The sequence below is a fragment of the Poecilia reticulata genome, chromosome 5 (assembly GCF_904066995.2).
Source record: "Poecilia reticulata chromosome 5, P_reticulata-male-v2, whole genome shotgun sequence".
NCBI lineage: Eukaryota > Metazoa > Chordata > Actinopteri > Cyprinodontiformes > Poeciliidae > Poecilia > Poecilia reticulata.
Window position 1 is genome coordinate 1,454,993 of NC_088834.1, and position 17,263 is coordinate 1,472,255.

General features: G+C 43.2%; 1 long non-coding RNA gene across 1 annotated transcript; it reads right to left on the bottom strand.

The window, feature by feature from the left end:
• Positions 1 to 9,015: 9,015 nt before the first annotated feature.
• LOC145551605 (uncharacterized) lies at positions 9,016 to 14,716 on the bottom strand. Its single transcript, XR_014087476.1, has 5 exons — positions 14,624 to 14,716; positions 12,272 to 12,609; positions 11,488 to 11,597; positions 11,240 to 11,290; positions 9,016 to 9,138 (listed from the first exon to the last, which is right to left on the bottom strand). It is a non-coding gene; the product is annotated as an uncharacterized LOC145551605 (long non-coding RNA).
• Positions 14,717 to 17,263: the final 2,547 nt, after the last annotated feature.

A 17,263-nucleotide genomic window follows, 5' to 3' on the forward strand; every position in this document is an offset into this window, starting at 1 on the left:
GGTCAGTTATGACCTGGTCTACCTGTCCGACCCGCAGACACGGCACTGATCCAGCTTGAAACCAGAACTTTGAACACATCGTCATATATTTGCTGAAAGGCCCTCTACAGGTGATGTTTGTATTTCTGTTAGACTCAGCGTGACCTATGACCTCTGCCTGATCAAACTTCTCTGGAATGGAACAACGTGGACCTGAAAGTTCTGGCTCTTATTCTGAAATATTTACTCGAGTTCACAATGTCCTCGACAAACAAGGGGGCAATGAAAACACAGTTTCCCTCCGATCATCGACGGCATGACTATGAAACATCGAAGGAACGAGAAACCGAGTCAACATGAGCAAATAAACACGGAGCAGTTTATAAGTCAAAAATTAGGTGATAATTTGGTCAACAAGTGAAAGTTTAGAAGATTTTTAAATCATGCTCTGCTTAATGGACGTCGTTTGTAAAGATACGCAGAGAAAAAAAACAATCGTTTGGATTATTTAGATAGTTAAAAGAGATTAAATGGAAATTTATAAGCACAGAGTTCCAAATTAAATATTTGATTATCAAAATTAATATTTAGTTCGCAAGCCAGACATTTATTTTGTGGCTATATTGCTTGCTAACCAAATATTTAACTTCTTAAACTTAATATTCAGTTTGTAAACTAAGTATTTTGCTCCAAACTAAATATTTAGTTCACTAAATGTAAGCAAACTAAATATTAAATGCAAACTCCAAGCTAAACATTTAGCTTGGAGCTAAATATTGAGCTCCTAACTGAATATTTAGTTTTCAAATTTCAGTTTAGAACTGTGACATTCTAAATGAATGAGTTTTTGACTGCAGAACTTTAAATAGACCATCAGTCAGCGTGTTCTGGTTCTGATCCTGTTGGAAAAGTCCAGAAACCTCCAGAGGAAAAGACCCAGAGTGAATCCTGATGAATCCGTTTAGATGCATCCTGGTGAGAATTTCAAATGGACGAACGTTGAACCTTCCAGCTTTGGCCTGACCAGACACAGCAAGATGTCTTCAGCTCTCTTTACCTCAGAATAAATCACAAATAAAAACTCTTGCAGTCTGGATTAAATTATCTGCATGTCTGTAAATTCAGGGTAAATATTGAGAATACTTCCCTGAATTCCCATCATTCCTGCTCTCATTTCTAATTGGCTGAATTGTTTCCAGACTGTCCTCCCTGTTTCTTTGTTTCCTGGAATGCAGCTTGTTTTAATGTGACGGATGAAAACACGAGTCGGGTTCTGTTACCAGACCCGACTGCAAAAGGCCCAAAGAGACCCAGCAGAAAGAGACACAAGCGACAGAAAACGCATGTCGACTCCTGGACCGTCGCGTTGACGTGAGAGCTCTGCAGGCAGCCAATCAGAGAGCTGTTTACTTAGCTCACGTAATTAGCTCGTTGTTTTGACATGTGGTGGGATTGTGTGGAGGTTTGAGGTTAAAGGAGCAGAACTGAAGCCAACAAGTCGGCCATATTAACCCCAGAAAAATGTGTTGTTGTAGCAGAGCCTAAGTGCCAACATGTGAGTGACGGAGGAGAAATGAAGACCAGCTGAGCCAGGAGAGTCAGAGTTAGCTGCAGCAGCGAAGCTACACTGTTCTGTTCGATGAGTTAACTTATAGTCACAGGAAATTAACTAAGATGAACCATAAAGCTGCACAATCACAACATATAATCCTAAAAAGCAGCAATGTCCCTGCATTTAGCTGAAAGATCTTTGCCTCATGCAGTCCTGGCTGAATCCAGCCTGAACTCGAGTCGCATGGTAAAAAACACCAGAAAGCTAAAGGTGGCCGATCAGGTCATCAGGCAGCAACTGGAGCGTCCAACAGTCAGTCTGAGCATTGAGGGAGGAACTTTAGAGCTCTGTGAATTTCACACCATTGATCCCAATCAGCATGCACATCAAGACACACTCCAAAGAAGTTTTCAATAAAATTCCTTCATTTCCTGACATCTGGACCTTCATATCAAACGTTTTCTGATCCGAAGACGGTTGGACTGGAAACTCTGACCGCAGATTTAGAAAAAGGATGTTTGAATCCTGCAGGAAGTTACGTTTTGTGTTGCATTCACACAACTCCATCATGATGTTTTGTTTTTTAAATAAGGCAAACCTGCAAGATTTTACACTGCAAAAACACAAAATCTTAACAAGTAGTTTTAGTCTATTATCTCAGCACAAAACTAACTTAAAAATAACATTTAAGCAAGATAGGAGCGTGATTTAAGTGAATAATTCCTTAATATTGATGAAAAAGTACCTGCTCCATTAATTTACTTGTAACATGGAAAAATGTCTTGAAGTGAAATAATCTGCAAATAGAACAAGAAGTTTTCATCAAAATTAATTAATTATCCACTTAAAACAAGCTTCTATATCTTGGTGAAACGATATTTATAAGTTAATTTTGTCTTATTACATTTGCACTAAAAACTAGACAAAAACACTTGGTGAGATTTTGTATTTTTGCAGTGCAACTGGAAATCAGACTTCTTCATTTTATTAAAATATTTTGTTGTGTTAACTGTGCAGATAAAAGTTAAACATTTAGCTTTTTTTCCTACATTTTTAAATGCCAGATTTTAAAATATCAGTTACTTTCAGGTTGACAGTTTTAGTTCAGGTGGTGAAGAGTTTGGACCTTAACGGCATCAGGCCACATCCTGCCTGGATCCTGTTGTGCCCGGCCGGCGCCGGTCAGCCCGGCCCGGTCGGCCCGGCCCGGAGGCCAGCGGTCCGCCCTGGAGCTCGGCCTCGTCGCCGCTGACCTCTGGTCTGTCGGCCGGGTTCACGGCCCTCTCAGGGAGGTGTCGGCGTGACGGATGACACGGTGATTGGAGGCCGCCATCTTTAAACGCTTCCACATGTTTGGGCCCGGTGTGTGGGAAACGGGCCTGAGACGCTGTCGGTGTTATGGAACCAGTCATCTGCGCTCTGCTAATCCCACTCTCCTCTTCCATAAACAAGAACAATGATCCAATCAGAGCTGAGAACGTGGAGACAAACAGTTTCTCTGGGGTGAGTTTTGCTTTCACTGGATAATTTCCTACAAATACAAATAAACCATTAAACTAATCAGCTAGTTGGGAATGATATAAATCTGAGAACATATAATGGTAATAATTATAATAAAAACAACTCAGGAGGATGTTTTAACATATTTATACCTCCCAGATTAGGGCAACAACAACAATATGGTGATGAAGGAGCCACTAAACTGCTGACATATTAAAATTATTAATATTTTCTCTCTTATCGTTAATATGAGGATGAAAATTCATCATAAATCATGAAGATGAAATAAATGCTGGTAGCTGGTGGGACTGGTTGCCTTAGTGGCATTTTAAACCAGAGTCATGCAGAATTATCAGCTTCAAACCCGACTGGTCGTAACTGATGACATCACTGTTGCCATGTCAACTGGAAAACAAAAAAGTCTGGAAATTTTTTTTTTTTTCTTTCGACACATTTTTGTAGATTTGGTAAATTTGTGGAGCCAAAGGTGAACACCCACCAGGGGGCGCTGCAGGTGGAGGCCAACCATTAAAGTTGAGTCATAACAGAAGCAGATGTTTTGAATTTCCCCCATTTCTGGGCTGAAAATCTGCAAAGTTCTGCGGATCGGAGCGGGTCGTTAGAAACGGGTCGACGCCGCTCTGACTCAACCGCCTTCCTCCTCTCACAGCAGGGAGTCAATCACTTCCTGTTATTAGGGCCGAGTGAGGGTCAGAGGTCAGGGGTGAGGGTGGAGAACAGACGCAGCATCGGCAGGAAGGCTCCGTCTCCTCAATGATAGGAGGAATCATTGAGGAATGACTGGAATTTCCGGAGCACTGATGGAAACTCGTTGCTTCCAGTTACAGTTTTTACGTCTGATCCAGTCTGGAAACACAGGTCAAAGGTCAGAAGATGCTTCCAGGTATGATGGAGAGCTTATGTGGCGTCTCCATGGTGACGCGGGTCAGTCAAAAGGTTGAAAAGTTTGAATTTACTTCAAATTCAGATCCAAATATTCCTGTTGCGTCTCATCGACTTGATGAGACTTTTATTCTCCAAATGCAAACAGATGCAGTTTCTCCACAAGGCGCCGTTGAAAAGTGAAAATTTACAGAAATAATTTGGGTTATTTAGTCTGTAAAGAGAAAAAATGGAGGTTTTTTTTTTTCTAGAATCACATTTTCACAATTTAATTCATTCAGTTAAAAATGACGCAGTTTCAGAGTAAATTCACTGAAACGATGGACTGACTGCTGGTAACCCATGGCGACCAGTTTCCCAGCTGCTGATTGGTCAGAAAAAAGGTCACGTTAAATCCTTCCAGTTTGTGTCACATCTAGTAAAATGTACCTTTGACTTACCTGATTTACCTGAACTGTTCTCAACATTTAGTTTCTTATTTGTGTTATTTGAACATTTTGGGTCGGAAGCAGAAAACCCTGATCCAAAGTTACTGTAACACATTTTGAAATATCAATAAACTTTAAATTACAGTGAACATTTAACACTGAAACTGGAAAACATTTAAAATACCCAAAATAAATACATAAAAAACAATAAATAAAATGAGCAGCGGAGTTCCTGTAGATAAAATTGTCCTTCAGAAAAGATTTAATTTAGACCAAAACACCAGATTGAAGATTTTTATCATTCAGTTTTTGGTAGAAAGAGAAAATCAACAAACCTGTTGAGTTTAATTAATCGAGCAATTAATTGATTTCTAGTCATAAGCTAATTCCTGATATCTGGAATGAAGCTGATTTTATGTGAAATCAGCCTGCCCTACACCTGAAGGTCCGGGCCGGGCCGGGTTCTACCCTGACCCGGCCCAAACCTTAAAGCTCGTTTTAATTTGTGTAATTAAAAGATGTATTGCGTGTTGCGACAGGCCCAGTCCAGGGAGAACCATCGCAGAGTTCCTGCTTTAGGTTCTGGACCTGATGTTTCGTGTTAGATCCGCTCGTCGTGCTTCAGCCCAAAGCCGCTCGGCTCTGCCTGGAGGTGTTTCCGTGAAACTGGATCAGGCTCTGATCCTCTCCAGCAGCGTGTTCAGGCCGCCAGAAACAACGTGGATGTGTTTCACCTCCTGCATTGTTCCCACACCAGCCCGAGCTGCGGGCGGATCCGGTTTCACGCCGCCGGCTCGACCCGCCAAGTCCGGCACAGAACAGACGGCAGATATGGAGCCGCGCAGAAACAAGATGGAGCCGGGCCATCAGACACACCGGGTTTCCATGACTTCATCCGGTTCTGGACGCGTAAAACAGAACCAGTCCGAGTTAATGAGCTGGTTGAAAGCTGGAGAAAACTTCGACATTTTTCACACCTCCTGTTTGTTCAGCACCTGGAAAGAAGTTCAAAGTTCAGGTGTGACGTCACTCCACCGGCGGCACCCAGAACCAGAGCTGGGTCCAGATCCATCAGAACCGGTCCAGATCATCCACAGGGGCGCGAACAGAACCGAACCGAACTTTTAAACATTGCACATCAGATTCTCATCATCTGTTTGCTTTCAGGTGAATTCAGGTCCGACATCCTTCCGGTTTCACCTTCAACCTTCATTTAATAATCATTCAGTCAAAACAGCCACAAAAACCATTCAACATTAGAGGGGAATTATATGGAGCTATATTGGGGCCATAAAGTTTGTTTGAAATTAAAAACTAAAAAAAGATTTGAATCTGAAAAACTTGAATCTGAAAAGTAGTTTTGAAATTTTTTTTCTTAAGTTTAAAATTATTTTTCAGTTCCATTTTTTTTCCAGTTTCAAACTTAAATTTCAGCTTCAAATTTCTTTTAGCTTAAAAATTATTTTCAGTTTCTTTTGAACAAACTTTCAAAAGTTTGTTTTGAAAGTTTGTTCAATGTTTGACCAAACATGTTTGATGTGTATTGATGATTTTGATAATTGATCATATATAATGTTTATTGGTTTTCCAGTGGAACTGTATGATGTTTTTTAGAGCTTTTTATTTTTGTATTTTTACGATGTAAACACTTTAAACTGCTCTGTTGCTCAAATGTGTTGCTCTAGAAAGCTTGACTTGACATCGCTGGGATTTCCGAAAGCTGACAAAATAATCAAACCAAACAAAACCCAATAAAAACCAACCAGAACTCCAGCAGAACCTTTTACCTGCCTCTAGAGGCAGAGACGTTTCTTCTTCTGTCCTGCAGGAAGCCTGGATGTTTCTGCCAGGAAGAAGGATTGCGGGGTTGGGTCATGATTTCGCTGAAAGTTGCTGCTTCGCCCTGGGGAGGGGCTGAAAGTCTCGGCTGAGAGGTTTATTTTTTCTGTGTCCATCTAGAGTTGAATCATCAGGTCTGAGTGAGAGCAGGCGGTGAGTCACTCAGGTGCAACAGGCGGAGGGTTGCTGCCAGACGTCCCGTCATTCTTTCCAGCGCTATAAAGTTAGACGATAGAGACCCGCCGTGTCACCATGGCAACAAGCAGTCCGCCCATCACCCAGCTGGGGTTGGGGTACCACCTTCCCGAGCCGACCGTCATCCGAACCGATCCGCTGGAAAGACTCCAAGATCAGAGAGCGAGGATTGACTCCGGGAACACAGAACCAATCGATCAGGTTTGTTTGCACTTTGAGTGGCTGGAAAAGTTGTACAGCGACGCAGCTCCGTGTGCTTCACATGATAAAAACCTAAAAATACAGCGTCATGCATCAAACAGCCACCGACAGAGAAAACAGTAACGTCACAGTTTGTTAAAACCATCAAATCACATCAAACATGTTGGTCAATGTTCCAGTTTTTATCAGAGCTAACTGCCTGGGTCTCAGGCTTTATTTAAAGGAACTCAGTGTTTCGGCTCTTTTGCAGTTTTCTTTGTTCCAGATCTGTGGAGCATAGAAGCTGAATGCTGCATCTGGTTCTGGATGCAGAGCAGAACCAGAACCAGGAGACCAGAGAGGTCAGAGGGTTGATCCAGCAGCAGCAGATCTTTAATTCATTCAGAGGTTTATAAACTACCAGCTGTAGTTTTCAGTCTCTTCTCCATCTTCCTGTTTTAGTCAGAACTCCAGCAGCAGCAGCTTCTGGATCAGCTGCAGCTCCACCATTGATTTGTTAGTCAGACCTGTGAAGACGCTGCTGCATTTCCATTAGCCATAAAATTGCACAAACTGAAATCATGGAAATAAATTTGCTTACTGAAAAAAATACCAGTTTAGAAAATAAGACCTTTTTGTGATAGGACAGTGTTTCTCCACCCTGGTCCTCGTGTTTCTCCTCCCTGATCCTCGTGTTTCTCCACCCTGGTCCTCGTGTTTCTCCACCCTGATCCTCGTGTTTCTCCACCCTGATCCTCGTGTTTCTCCACCCTGATCCTCGTGTTTCTCCACGAGGAAACACGAGGTTCAGGGTGTTTCTCCACCCTGAACCTTGTGTTTCTCCTCCCTGATCCTCATGTTTCTCCTCCCTGATCCTCGTGTTTCTCCACCCTGATCCTCGTGTTTCTCCACCCTGATCCTCGTGTTTCTCCACCCTGGTCCTCGTGTTTCTCCACCCTGGTCCTCGAGTTTCTCCTCCCTGGTCCTCGTGTTTCTCCTCCCTGGTCCTCGTGTTTCTCCTCCCTGGTCCTCGTGTTTCTCCACCCTGGTCCTCGTGTTTCTCCACCCTGGTCCTCGTGTTTCTCCTCCCTGGTCCTCGTGTTTCTCCTCCCTGGTCCTCGTGTTTCTCCACCCTGGTCCTCGTGTTTCTCCACCCTGGTCCTCGTGTTTCTCCTCCCTGGTCCTCGTGTTTCTCCACCCTGGTCCTCGTGTTTCTCCACCCTGGTCCTCGTGTTTCTCCACCCTGGTCCTCGTGTTTCTCCACCCTGGTCCTCGTGTTTCTCCTCCCTGGTCCTCGTGTTTCTCCTCCCTGGTCCTCGTGTTTCTCCACCCTGGTCCTCGTGTTTCTCCACCCTGGTCCTCGTGTTTCTCCTCCCTGGTCCTCGTGTTTCTCCTCCCTGGTCCTCGTGTTTCTCCACCCTGGTCCTCGAGTTTCTCCACCTGGTCCTCACCACCTCCTGCTCTGCATGTTCTAGATGAGCCTCTGTTCCAGAACAGCTGATTCAAATGATTTCATGACCATCAGGTGCTGCAGACGCCTGTTAATCACCCAGAGATACAATCCAGGTGTTTCAGAAGGGAAACACCTGATACATGCAGGACAGGGAGCCTGAGGACCAGGGAGGAGAAACACGAGAATCAGGGAGGAGAAACTCTGTGCTAGGAGGAAGTGATCACATGATCAACAGCCGAATGTTACTGGCAAAAAAAAAAACACAGAAGAAGACAACAGGAAGTAGTTTTCTTCACGGTTTGTTTTTGTTGTATTTTCTCAGACATTGCGCATCAGGCGCCACCAGAGCTCACAGCTTCCCAGTTCATCAAAAGTCATGTTGAATCCTTCGCTCTTCTGTAAAATGGCCGACTACCATTACCCCAAAACCAGCTGCCGTCTCCTCTGATGGATGAATTATGGATATACTTCATGTTTAGATACGTTGGGGCCATGATTTTTAATGATTTATTATGGGATAAATAGATTACGTGTGATTTTAATGTCCTATTTAATGGAAACAGAGCAATTGCGACATTGTGTTTTTTCAACATTAACAGAACATAGACAAAGATTTAAGCACATTTTTAAAGTAAATCCAGCTATAAACATCTCGCTGGGACATTAGTCCTTTAATCCTGGAAATGATCTTCAGGCGATAGAAGGCCGACTTTGTAACTGTTTTTATGCGAGTCTGAAGGTTCAGGTCAGAGTTAATCACACCCAGAAACAAGCATAGAGTCAAATTCATGTAACATCTTTGGCTGAAGGTTTGTGGGTGGCTGCAGTGACACAAACTGCTTCCCCTCAGGGTTTTATCGTCTCCAGATCGAGTTACTGCTGGCAAAGTTCAAAGCCTGAGCAGCATGAACGCCGTCATGGAGTCGGCCATCATGGAGTCGGTCGTCATGGAGTCGGCCGTCATGGAGTCGGCCGTCAGGACGCAGCTGCAGGTCTCCGCTCCGCTGCACCGTCCAGGTCACCTGACGCAGCTTTTTATCTGAAGGACGCTGAAATTTCAAACGCTTTACAGGTGTCCTGTCGTCCAAAGCGCCGCTCTTTGTTCCCCGCTGGTGTGAAACAGAAATACGGAGGTGCTGATTGGAGCTCTGGGCTGCGGACTGTAAACGTGGGCATTTTATTGGGTGGTGCAGCAGCAGGGGGGTCAGCTGGGAGGAGATCACTTCACATAGAGGCTCAGGAAATGTAAAAATGTTCCCATAATGCATAAAGTAAGCACATTAGTAAGCTTAACTACATATTCTCAGAGCATAAAATCCAAATCTGTTATATTCTCTGGTGTTTTTCACTTTGTCATTTCTGCCTCTTTCTGGAGTATTTTGAATCGTTGGTCGTAATTAATACCTGAGGAGAAAGAGAGTCAGAGCGGATCGAGTGTTTATGTGAAATATAAACATTTTGGCCTTCTTGGTGTCCCATACCTGAGGAGAAAGGGAGTCAGAGCGGATCGATGTTTATGTGAAATATAAACATTTTGGCCTTCTTGGTGTCCCATACCTGAGGAGAAAGGGAGTCAGAGCGGATCGATGTTTATGTAAAATATAAACATTTTGGCCTTCTTGGTGTCCCATACCTGAGGAGAAAGGGAGTCAGAGCGGATCAATGTTTATGTGAAATATAAACATTTTGGCCTTCTTGGTGTCCCATACATGAGGAGAAAGGGAGTCGGAGCGGATCAATGTTTATGTAAAATATAAACATTTTGGCCTTCTTGGTGTCCCATACCTGATGAGAAAGGGAGTCGGAGCGGATGGAGTGTTTATGTGAAATATAAACATTTTGGCCTTCTTGGTGTCCCATACCTGAGGAGAAAGGGAGTCAGAGCGGATCAATGTTTATGTGAAATATAAACATTTTGGCCTTCTTGGTGTCCCATACCTGAGGAGAAAGGGAGTCAGAGCGGATCAATGTTTATGTGAAATATAAACATTTTGGCCTTCTTGGTGTCCCATACCTGAGGAGAAAGGGAGTCAGAGCGGATCAATGTTTATGTGAAATATAAACATTTTGGCCTTCTTGGTGTCCCATACCTGAGGAGAAAGGGAGTCAGAGCGGATCAATGTTTATGTAAAATATAAACATTTTGGCCTTCTTGGTGTCCCATACCTGAGGAGAAAGGGAGTCAGAGCGGATCGATGTTTATGTGAAATATAAACATTTTGGCCTTCTTGGTGTCCCATACATGAGGAGAAAGGGAGTCAGAGCGGATCAATGTTTATGTAAAATATAAACATTTTGGCCTTCTTGGTGTCCCATACCTGATGAGAAAGGGAGTCGGAGCGGATTGAGTGTTTATGTGAAATATAAACATTTTGGCCTTCTTGGTGTCCCATACCTGATGAGAAAGGGAGTCGGAGCGGATTGAGTGTTTATGTGAAATATAAACATTTTGGCCTTCTTGGTGTCCCATACCTGAGGAGAAAGGGAGTCAGAGCGGATCAATGTTTATGTGAAATATAAACATTTTGGCCTTCTTGGTGTCCCATACCTGAGGAGAAAGGGAGTCAGAGCGGATCAATGTTTATGTAAAATATAAACATTTTGGCCTTCTTGGTGTCCCATACCTGAGGAGAAAGGGAGTCAGAGCGGATCAATGTTTATGTGAAATATAAACATTTTGGCCTTCTTGGTGTCCCATACATGAGGAGAAAGGGAGTCAGAGCGGATCGATGTTTATGTGAAATATAAACATTTTGGCCTTCTTGGTGTCCCATACCTGAGGAGAAAGGGAATCAGAGCGGATCGAGTGTTTATGTGAAATATAAACATTTTGGCCTTCTTGGTGTCCCATACATGAGGAGAAAGGGAGTCAGAGCGAATCGAGTGTTTATGTGAAATATAAATGCTCAACAGCATAAATAGACGTTAGCTTACATAGATATATTCGCTCACATCGGTTTCACTGCGCTCTCGGATTAGCGGCACAAAAATAACGGCAAAGAAATTCAGTTTTTCAGCAAAACTGAATAAAAAGTGTTAAAACAGTGGGACGCCCGTGTCACATAACAAATAACCTGTTGAAATGAGGTTGAGATGTAAACAGGCAGAGCCGTCTGGTGCCTCTGGTAAGGCACAGACCAGATCTGTTTGTTAGCGTTTAGCGCATTAGCTCTGTTTCAAATATAACCAAGAACAAAATAATTAACTTACCGCAATGTTTCTGTTTGACCAGGAGAAGTAACACTCGTCTGAATTCAATAACTATCAGAAAACATAAAGACATGTTGTGTTATTCATATGCCTGTTCAGTTTACTGTGCTGAAGAACCAAAAGATAAATTATGTCATAAAAAACTAAATTATTTCAAACTGACTCTGATGTGATATTTCAAAATGTGTGCAAAGAGTCGCTGATGGAGACGCGGTGAGCGGCGCGGCGTCGGCATGTGGGCGACTGACCTCAGTCCGGCCTGGAGGTCAGGATCTGGGGTCAGGGATCTTCGTCCTGGTTGGGTCACGTTGACGTGTCCAGACTGGCGTCTGAGTGGACGAAACAGGCCAACGTGAGTCTGGAAAACGAGAAATCACATGTTGGACCTGCAGCTCTGAACATGACAGGAAGTGTTTTCTTTACGGGACAGTGGCGTTTCTGAATGAGGTCGTGATGTAATGATTTGTTGATATTATGTCACTTCCTGCCTTCCTCTGACTTCTTTTCACTGCCTGAATCCTTGAAGAGACGATAAGAGACACAACAAAACCGGAGCTTAAGCCAGGTGTCTCCACGACTTGCAGTCCTTTTGTCTTTGGACCGTGTGTGTGTGTGTGTGTTGGTGTGTGTGGAGGGCGTTTCTGCTCACACTGCAGCTGCCGGCCTCCCGGACGACCAGCCGTCAAACAACACACACAGAAAAACTCCTTTTCAGAAGCCGAGTCAGGAACCAGCGCAGAGATGATTAAATTCTCCATGCGAGGAGTTGGAGTTCAAAAGCAATAAAAAATGAAATGAAAACACAGGCGGGCGTGCGGCACAAAGAGCTCATTGTTGCCGGGCAGAGGAATGCCTGAGTGTGTGTGTGTTTGTGTGTCTGTGGGCAGAGGCCATGAGGAATGTGAGTTTTTGCATGAAGACAAAAGCCGGCCTATGGCTGAGCGGAGAAGAGGCACAGAGAGGGAAACGGCCGGAGAGAAGGAAGGAGTTTCGCTGCGACGGACCGGGACGCCGCCATGCGCGCGAACTCACCTGCAGCCTCATTTCCTGCGTTCCCTCATCCACTGACCTCTGACCTTTGCAGTGGTGTGGACAGATTTAAGGCCCTCAGCTTCCTCTGGTTTTATGGGATCTGCTCTCTGAAGGAGTTTCTCTGGTTTCAGTCAAATAAAACCTCTGGGTGCAGAAACGTCCCTCTGGGACGGATCCTCGTTTCAGCCGCGTCCGACAAGCAGGAGTCAAGATTTCTCATGTTTTTAGTAAACATCAGAGGATTTCTGCATGTTGAGCTTCAAAACGTTGTGAAGTGAACCTCAGTGAGTCTGAGGTTCGTCCTCACCGGGCGAAGAACCTCCAGGTTTTACTCTGAACTGGAAAAGTGATAGAAAACATGTTTATTGTTCCACATTTGGGACGTTTCTGAGCAGCAGCAGCAGCAAAGTGACACACAGATTCACACAAAGGTAGGAATAATATATAAAACTGAATAAAAAGCAGAAAACTGTGCAGTCAGCGTCAAATTTAAACACAAATACTGTCTTAATGAAATCTGGAAAAGATTCATGATTAATTCATTCGCTTTGATTTTGTTGTTAATCTGATGCTAGATTTTAATTAGAGGATGTTTATTTCAATATTACATCCAGATTTGGTTTCAAATTAGATATTACATAAGTTAGTGGCATGAAATAATAAAATAAAACCAATTTTTATGTCTGTTATTCAAAGTCATCTTTAAGATTCAGTTGCACGTTTTTGAACGTTATACTGTTTCAACATTATTGAACATTACAGTTCAAACATGGCAAAAAATACTGTTATCTTAGTGTTTATTATATAAGTGAATTATTTCTCCATCACCAAAAATTAATAATGTAATTTTATCTTGGATACTGGAAATATATGACAATTTCTGCCATTCTCACCAATTAAAATTAATATTACTCATTACTGCCTAATGAAACTAAACTATACTTTTTGACACACGTTGTTTTCTTTGATACATCAGAACCAGAACATGTGAATATAATCCCTGCTTCTTCTGGCTTTTATCTCCGGAGCAGGAATTTAATTTTCTTTGTGCTTTCGGTGACCTTTGCCCCATAAAGCAGTTCTGGCTGAAGCATCTTAACCTGAAAAAGATTCGACCGATCAAAGATAAGACGCCAGACAGAGAGCAGCAGATTTGGTTTGCTGGATTAACCCGACTCTTTCACCTCTGCAGTTATTCATGGAAAACTATAAATAGTTATTAATGTTTCCCAGAGCGAACGCAGATGCAAACTCGACCCTGGTGATTTGATCAGGTTGATATCTGATAATAAGAGCAGAACAAAGAACTGCTTCAGGTTCTGCTTCCTCTTTCTGCCTCCCAACATTCAAACGAGAGACGCAGGAAAGAGGAACCTTTTGTTCACATGCAAATGATGGAGAAACAATCACAGAGAAACACCGACGCTGCTTTACAGCTCAGCATTAATCTGTCCGCTATGAAAGGTCGTCGCTGCATCGCAGGAAATAACACTGAGCAGAGAGAAGGTGATGTTCAGAATCTGGAGGTCGTCATCAGCAGCACAGCTGCAAACCGGGTCAGTTTGTCCTGCTGAAGGCAGAATACACATATCCTTTATCCTCCATTATTGGGGAAATCCAGGTTTTCCAACAGCGACATAAACAGCATACAAAGATAAAAATGTCTGCAACTGATGAGAACAATTTGAAACTAGAACATTCAAACGAGTCCTGTCAGTGTGCCTGTCGGTTGGATCCCAGAGTTCTGATCTGACCCAAATCAGTGGTACTGAGGCTGAACATTAACAATGTTAACATCGTTAAGGTCAGCTAAAACGTAGTCAGTAAGATGTGGGGTGTCACTACTAGCCTGTTGACTCCCAGTGACTTACTCAACTCAACATATTAGCATAAAAGCTAGAATTAGCTAAAATGCTAATATTAGCTTAAGTGTTGTCATTAGTATGTAGGGAATCACTAGCATGTTGGCTTACAATGTCTTATTCAGTATGCTAAACATAGCTAATATATCAAAAATGGGATAAAATGCTCACTTTACCTGCAAGGCTAATGTTAGCATAAGCGCTACCATACAGAGAGCAACTAGCACGTAAACACCAGCATTAAGATGAGGGTTAGCATTATTAGCATGTTGACATGAAATTCCTCAACTGAGAGAGCAGATGTTGGTGTCTGAGCTAAACTTAGCTAAAATACCAAAGTTAGCTTCACTGCTAACCCAGCAGGAACAGGCTGGGGAATCAGCAGCATGTTCTGCTCTCCAGAACCATCATGTTCACAGAAATAACACAAAATGGTCAAACGTTTCAGGCAACATGAGACCAACATTAATAAAAACATGAACAAACCAACCAACATCGAAGCGTTTGGTCATAAGAACATAACCCGGTTCCTCTTTCAGAGCAGAGTCCAGTCCAGGCCTTCACCGTCCTCCATGCTGCGTTTCATATATGTTGGATTTTAACGGGGAAAATAAACAATTTAACCGTTTCAATTATTAATGTTGGAGCAGAATCACAAAACAAAACAGAGAAACAAGAACAAACCTCATTTAGGGCTTTTAAATCTAAAGTTTCTTGAGGCCGATTCTACGACATGCACCTGATTTTTATAGCTCTATATTTTTCTTATTGTATTTTTTTGTGTTGTATTTGTTGCTGCCTTTTGGCCAGGACTCTTTTGAAAAAGAGTTTTTTAATCCTGGTAAAATAAACGTTACATAAAAACAAATTAAATTATGACCTCATTTATATTTGGGAGAGTTTATTAGGTTTTCACATATATTGAATGTGCTACACCTTTAAAAATTCCGTGTTTAACAATGATTACCGTCTCAGTTTGAAGTCCAGGGCATCATGTGACCAAACTGTCAGCCTCGATGAAATATTTCCAGCTTGGTCAAAGGTTTTAAGATGAATTTCATTATTCTAATTCTAACGTTGTGGTTGTTTTACTGGCTGTGGGTCCAGTGGGACCGGCAGGAGGATGACCTCGGTGCTGAAGCCGCTCCGCTCTTTCCTTTGACGTGGCTCCGGGTCTCACGTTCCCTCCATTGTCCCGCGGGACGCTGCGGGTCTCACGTTCCCTCCATTGTCCCGCGGGACGCTGCGGGTCTCACGTTCCCTCCATTGTCCCGCGGGACGCTGCGGGTCTCACGTTCCCTCCATTGTCCAGCGGGACGCTGCGGGTCTCACGTTCCCTCCATTGTCCCGCGGGACGCTGCGGGCCTCACGTTCCCTCCATTGTCCAGCGGGACGCTGCGGGCCTCACGTTCCCTCCATTGTCCCGCGGGACGCTGCGGGTCTCACGTTCCCTCCATTGTCCCGCGGGACGCTGCGGGTCTCACCTGGGCCTCTTTGTCTGCTGCTGGCTGTCAGGGAGGAGAAGTGGAGCCGTCGCTCCGGGTCATCAGAGCCGGTCAGCCTCACGACGAGGCGCCAAACGCGGTCGCTGCTTCATCTGGTTTTATTTTTCTATTCCTCTAAATGTTGGTTTATTTCATCAACTTTATAACTCAGCAGGGTTCAGTCTTCAAATGTTGACATTAATTAAACCTGCAATACCTCGACTGATATTATTAAAGCTGCAGTATTTAACTTTTATTAACTTTTTTAAAATATATTTGCTGAAACTGTCACTATATCCTGACGGTTTGGGATGAGAAAGAAACTCGAGCTTTAGCCTTTGCTCTTTGCTAGGCTGCAGCTAGCATAGCTATTAATGCTAATGCTAATTGGCATGACCAGTGATGTCACCGGATAAACGGTCTTCCTGTAACAGGAAGTTGTTTCTCTGTCATTAGCATATTTAACAGCGAGAACGTAAGGATGATTGACAGCGCTAAGACCCTCCCCCTGCCTCTGATTGGTGGTTTTTGGTGCATTTCTCCATGCAGCAATAACAGCTGAGGGGGAACGAAGTGGTGGTGAAAAACTTAAAACCAGAAAGTTTCTCGCTAAGTAAAGATATAAACGTTTGCATTTTAATACGTTTTATCTCATTTTAACGAGAACCTTTGTTGTAAAGAGAAACTTTCCCGTTTTAATGAGATTTCGCCAGAAAGTTTGTCCTAAAGCAAAACTCATTAAAAGGAGAAAGTTTCTTGTTAAACCGAGATATAAACTTTTGCATTTTAGCAGATTTTATTACTTATTTTATCGGGAAAATTTGTTGTAAAGATAAACTTTCAAGTTTTATGATATAAAACACGTTAAAATAAAAAAAGTTTGTCTAAATGACATCCAAAACTCAATAATAAAAAAAAAATACTGTTTCTTATTCAAGCAAGATTAAAGATTTAACTTGTTTTTAGTGAAAACTTTCTCGATTCAACATGTTTATAGAAAATGTTTAAGCTGCTCCAGAATTTATCCTCTAATCTGCAGCAGTTAAACTTTGTTTCCGCAATGAAGCAACGCAGCGACACAAACCGACCACAACTCAGACAAACTGCTCCAAACACCGAGATCCGCCTGCAGCAGCAACAAGCGATGTGATGAAAGGTAGAAACCAGAACATGGACGAAATCCCGTCCTGCTCCTGGAGGTTCAGCTCACTGGAAGCTGAACAAACCATCATCTGTGACTCAGGCTTGTTGTTGTTGACATTCATGCAGAACCAGAACATGTTGCTGCCTGACGGGAAAACGGCACCGCAGGCGAAACCGGGATGAATGCGCCGTTCCTGGGAACGGTCCAGCTCAAACACACACACACACACACACACACACACACACACACACACACACACACACCGAGAGGGAAAGGTTGTTTGTTCAGGTGGAGGAGCAGCTCCTCCGCGCTTTCATCCCGTCCACCTGAGTTCATACTGGACCGGCTCCGCTCGGAACCTCCAGACACGGAGAAACGTTTCTGCTTCTCAGCTTCAGATCCTACAGGATGATTCTCCAAAGCTGCTTCTTCATTTAGGTTTCAGTTCTCTAAAAAGACTTTGACTAGGCCATTGATTCTTCCCTTTTACAGCCAATAGAAT